Consider the following 6,220-nt stretch of genomic DNA (forward strand, 5'->3'; position numbering starts at 1 on the left):
TAAGAGGTGAAGAATATCACCAAAGACTCACATGGGTCATTTCGATATGATTTGATCTCAATCATATGCTTCTTAGGAAATTTTCTAGGAGGATACCCAAAAACAATTGCTTCCTGAAAAACACACTTAATTTTAAAGTTCCTATGATTGAAACTCTTTATATATATATATATATATATATATAATTCATAATGCCTCGGGACGAAGATTTAGATCAAGATTCGAAATTCAGATTCATCATCTGATGGCCTTGACATTCCACTCTGACAAGATCACATTACTTACTCCTTGTTTCTAAGAGTGAAAACTATCCCCACATATTAACACGAATCATTTCAACATATTATATCCGCACTCAACATATAACTAATCCATGAAAAACACACATAAAGTTATATATACAATTCGTAATATCTAGACATACATTTATTTTTATCGACATTTCCCTCAATATTATCATAAAATTGAAATATAGGCTTTTAAAATGAAGAACAACAAAACAGAAGAAAAATAAATGAGATTGACAATTACCGAAAGAAGAGACGAGGAGCAATATCATCGCAACAACGAAAGCCAAGTTGAGACTAAGTTTGTTTGTCATTATGTTGTATTGTAAAATGGCTTGATGGGGGTGACGTGAGTTTCATTGTTGTACATCCCATTATGGGACATTCAATTACTTTACTAATATTTAATATTAGAAATACAACATTAAATGGGATGTTATGAATTTAGTACACGAAGAAATATTATGATGAACAAAATTAACCTACACGATCACAAAAGGGATGCATGTAATGAATTGAGATCATTTTAATCATTTAAAAAAAAGATATATAATTTTAATAACTACAACATATTCTAAACCTGTATCGATCGCGGTGAATAACAAGATGATTGCAGCTAGGAAAGCAAACTTGATAGAAATGTTCTTGTCCATGAGTTTGGGAGAGATTTTAGAGATTTTTGGGTGATGATAATTTTGTGTCTTCAATTTTGTACCTAAAACTTTTATATAATTGAGGAATATTGGCTAAATTAGGTAATATGAAACCAAAATATGGTATGATAACCCAAATGGGAATAACTAAAAAGACTAACGTACAATAATCAGCCAATGAATTTTTCAAAATTTGATGGTAATGATCCTATATTTTGGATGTGATTCTAAACAAATATTTCAAACCTTTATTTTTAATGGTCGAATGAATATTGAAAAATACTCAGGAGGTGACCCCATAGTGACTCTTGTAAAACGAAATTAAAAAAGATAGAAAAATATAAATAAATGTTGGATTTAGCATAAAAGATTTCGTTCTATAGCCTCCAAAGGAGAAGCCAACAACAGTTTATATGTCCTTTTCATTACTGTAAAATTTTTTTAATGATAGAATGAATATTTAAAAATACTCAAGAAGTGACCCCACTATTAAGGTCGAGAAATGCACGTATGCAAATATGATTTTGTGTCTTATGGATTAAAACATCATGTTTTGGCTTTGGCTCTAATTTCATTTATCGGTGGATTTGGATGCATTGTACTTTTCTACACACTCCACACGCATGCTCTCCACTTGGGTTCTAGATGCTCTACTTTATTTTTCTATTGAGGATAAACCTAAACCAGAACTCGAGAGATAGTTGTCCATATAATAATGAGGGATGTATAAATTCTCAAGAAGAGAGGAGCAGAGATGATCTCTAGACCGACTAGATTCCATAAGGGAATTGAAAGTTAGGTTTACGGTAGATCTCACCTAAACCGTCTCATCATAATATAATAATCGCAATCATAATATAAATAATTATAACAATAATTTTTAGATAACTCTCTTCCTTGTCCTTCAAAATTGAGCATTTTCTAAACATTGTTACTATATCACACTACTCATCTTTTTAAATAGAAACTAACTGCACACCCGAGACGAGACTGTGTATGAACTATAGAGCTATAGAGTTTGAGATAGATTCGAGTCTCGATTTTTTACTCGCGATGTCTTTGTCATGTATATGATTCTTTATGGTATGTTGTTATGAATAATTTGTTGCATTAAATAGCTTCATGTGGAACGAGCATGTCAGTGTATCTTGTATTCGTATGATATACTATGACCCGAAACCTTGAGAGGCACACGAAATAAACAAAAATATCGTTTATTTATTATGAGAATCTAAATACAGGGTCACTTCGATCAAGTTCTTTATGATCATCTTCATTATATTGATTAGTTGTTGAGAGGCACTTCTTTGATCTCCTTGTTGTCTTCTAAATGAATGTTCTTACTCATCTTGTGAGAGTTGGAGTTGAAGTTGAAGGGATGCTTCTTGCCATGACAGAAGCAGATGTTTAATTTACAATCCAAAAAACATTATCATTACAATCATCTGAAGTCCTGCATGAAATACCTTTAAGATAGCTTCCTTTTGTGCCCAATGGTTTGCTTGTACCTGCATACATAAACAATTTCCAATCAAATTTGAGTAATCTAGTCACGTATTGTAACACCCTAAAAGTGAAGGAAAGCCACCTATGCACGACCCAAAAGATCCAAGGAAAGAAATTATGAGGATTAAGCAAGGAAACGAGACTTAGTAAGTCATTTCTATACCCTAAGGAGTAATCTTAAGGACTTAAGACCTTTGGAGAAGGATTGGAATGAAAGCATAAGCGAAAGAGACAAAAATGTCATATTTCCAATTATCAAGGATCTTGCGAGATTTTTAATTCCTTATCTAGAAGGAATTTCAAGATGTTCAAGGCCGGAAAAATGACCAACAAGAGATGAAGAATTTTTAAGAAAATTATGGATTTTTCGAGAAATTAATAATAAAATATTTGGAAAGTGGAAAATTACCAAAATACCTTTGAAGTTAAGGATAATTACGGATTTGCCATTCTGCAAAAAAATCAAAGCCTTTACAGTGCCTTCTACACAAAATCCTTCGACTGTCGACTCTCAGCCGTTGGATCTCCTCCAAACTTGTATATATTCTAGAAAACTCACAGATCGTCACATCCAACGGCTAGGATTCAAAACCAAGGTCGGTGAGGCTCTGATCGGAGTAGATATTTCTGACGAATTTTCTAGAAAATCCAACCGACAATTCATGACGATTCTAGAGCTCCCAATGTTGGTTTAAGTTTCCTCTATAAATTCTGTAGTTGGGGCAATCGTTTAGAACAAGAATCGAGCAAGGTCGAGCACCTAGCTGTTGGCAATAAGTGTTTAGATTTTAGTCTCCTACTCTCAGGTTTCTTCCAAATTTGAGAGCAATTCTCAACCATTTCCTTTCAAACTGGTTCCTATAGCTTCTAAACAACATTACCCGCAAGTTCTATGAAGGAATAGAGTCCTGAAAGTGCCTAGAAACCATTCCCCCAATCTAATCCGCCATTAAAAAGCTTCAAGGAAAACTCAAAATTCCAATCCAAGGATATACAAGTATTCTTCGAGCAAGGACGACCCCAATAGGTTTTTGCCCAACAAGGAATGTTTCCATAGAAGACCGCAAAGAGAAATAATCTCAGGAACGTTCCCAATTGAAGAAAATCCGTTTCGGTCTCAAGTTGGAGGTAAGTGTCGAATTCCTATCTACGGCCACTTTTCCTTCAAATTAAGGATTCCTTTAGCTTCAGAAAAAGAAAATGAGTAGCTTTGATGAAGGAATAAAGAGCTGAAACGTCAAAGAACGAGATACCCAAGAGATCGTAAATCGGAGGCATCGGGTAACTTGCAGACCGAGAGTGATTTCTCAAAATTAAGGTCCTACACTCAAAGTCATTCCTCCAAAGTCATTCCTTTAGCTTAAGGGAACAATAAGGAAGAGGTTTCGTGAAGAAATCGAGCCTAAAAAATCCCTAGAATCGGCTACCCAATTAGAAATCCTTTGTTTTTACTCCGGCGAGAAATCATATTTTGGACCAACTTTGGAAGCAAATATCTTAGGCTATAATCCGATGAGAAGGTATAAAATCAATCCCTAACTTTTCCTTGTAACACCTTCTTTAAGTTTTATGAAGGAATCGAGGGGAGAAACAGTGTGATAGGAGCTGGGGAGGGCGAGTTTCAGACGGCGGCGCGAACGGTCGCACGCGTCTTCTCCCCGTATGGAGGAAGAAGACGATGACGTGGCCGGTTCAGTTGAACTGGCCATGTCAACCCAAAACTCAACCTTCCCTTCGTTTTTCTCAAGTTTAACCCCCTTCATGACGGATTCTCGTGAAAAACTCTATGGTTCCAGAAAGTAGACATAATAAGGAGTCTGTGAAAGGAAAGTTGAGGTAAATCGGGTACCGGAAGCTCAAGAACAGAGGTCCTGAATGTCGACAACGAGGTAAGTAGCCACCTTGGACTTTTTGTTAAGAAATACTTGCAGGAATCGCTTGGATTTTCATATGAACACCAAGTACGAACTAGGATTAGATGAAAGAAAAACTCAAAGAACCGCGAGTTAAGACCTTAAACCTATCAAATTGCTTGGTAATTAGGTAACATTAGAATAACCCACTAGATGAACTCCGCTGCCTATAAAATTTTAATTCTGAGCATATTATAGCATTTTGAGGTTCTATATGAAGTTTAGTAGTCATTAGATAAGGATAAGTGGGTAAACCAAGAAATGGTGCAAAATGACCATAATGCCCCTAAGGATATCTACCTACAGTTCATGACCTAGATGACCTCCAAATGATATGAAACCCCGAAGTAGATCCAATTTTACGATGTTTGATGATTTGGTAAAGTTGAAAGGCATTGGAACACGTTAAGTAGCAAAACCAATTAAGGGTGAAATGGCCAAAATGTCCCTTGGACTTCTTATGAGATTTCAAGGTCTATACGTGCTCCGGATGATTTGCTACTTCTTAGAAGGTCGATTATGAAGGACATGAAGTTAAGTATGAGGTTTCAAGTTGATTGGAGTAAGTTTGGAACTTAAACCAAGTTAGAATCCAAGAAACACCTAAAGGAAACACCACAAGACTTTAGACTCTTCTAGAACCCTCTAAAGAACTCCCTATGAATCTATGACCTTCTAGAACAACTTACACTAAGATGGGTTCATATGGTTACAAATACAAGTTACAACTTATGTCTCAAGGAATTAAGAACCTTAGAAACTTACAAGATTAAGAACCAAGAACAACAACACACAAGTTTTATAACTACCCAAGTAAGAAGAATGCTAGGTACCACTCAAGGACGAGGGATCAAGGTCCCCAAACTCAGAAATAGAAACTCAAGAATGCTAGGTAATACTCTAATCCTGTCCGAAGTGACCCATGACCTCCCACCAAGCGGTGCCCAAGAATTCCTCTTCTAGGTGGGATATCTTGCACCATGTTTCCTTCGCAGGATGTCATGCCTCAAGTTTCTCTCACCTATTAGAGATGCCCTGCAGACTTGTAGGATGCCATGTTCAAGTATGCTCCGAGCAAGTGACCTTTATGGTCTATCAAGGGGAGTAGTCTAAGGTCACGGAGGAACAAGAAGAGAGTAAGTTACCTTAGCAACGAATCAAGAACCTCCTAAGACCTCCCACGGTACAGCATGCTCATGACTTAGACTACGCTGCTTGGAACGCATGAAGCCTTGAGCGTAGGTAAGCAGACTATATTATATGGCAAGCCCTTGATGCAGTTTTAAGATTACATCGCTTGGAACGAAAGAACCCTTGGACGTAGGTTTTTAGACTATGCCGCTTGGAATGCATAAAACCTTGGGCATAGGTTAAGCAGAGACCATATCGAAGGGCTTGCGGTAAGACTACGTCACTTGGAGCGCATGAAGCCTTGGACGTAGGTTAAAGTTGTGTCGCTTAAAATGAATGAAGCCTTGGACACAGAATTCTCAGGTACATGTCTAGTGCCATAAATCCTAGGGGGAGTGTCTTGGCGAACGAATCAATAATAGAACAAGAACCAAGAAAGTAAAAGAACAAGAGAAAGATCAAGGACTAGAACATAGATCAAGTTCCTAGTTCTAAGGACAAGAATCAGGAACAAATGACCAAGAACCAAAAACCATAGAGGCCCTTAAAGGAAAACCAAGGTTTTACGGTTTAAGAACCATGGTCTTCAAGAAAGATCAAGATAAGAACCCCAAGTCAAGAACAAGAATTAAAGGGGCTTAAGTACTTACCACAAGAACAAGATCAAGAACAAGCAAGAACAAAGAATGTTGTACCCTAGCATATCAAGGACACGATTAAGAGCCTACTA

This window comes from Cucurbita moschata, unplaced genomic scaffold (genome assembly GCF_002738365.1).
Source record: "Cucurbita moschata cultivar Rifu unplaced genomic scaffold, Cmos_1.0 Cmo_Scf00070, whole genome shotgun sequence".
Lineage (NCBI taxonomy): Eukaryota > Viridiplantae > Streptophyta > Magnoliopsida > Cucurbitales > Cucurbitaceae > Cucurbita > Cucurbita moschata.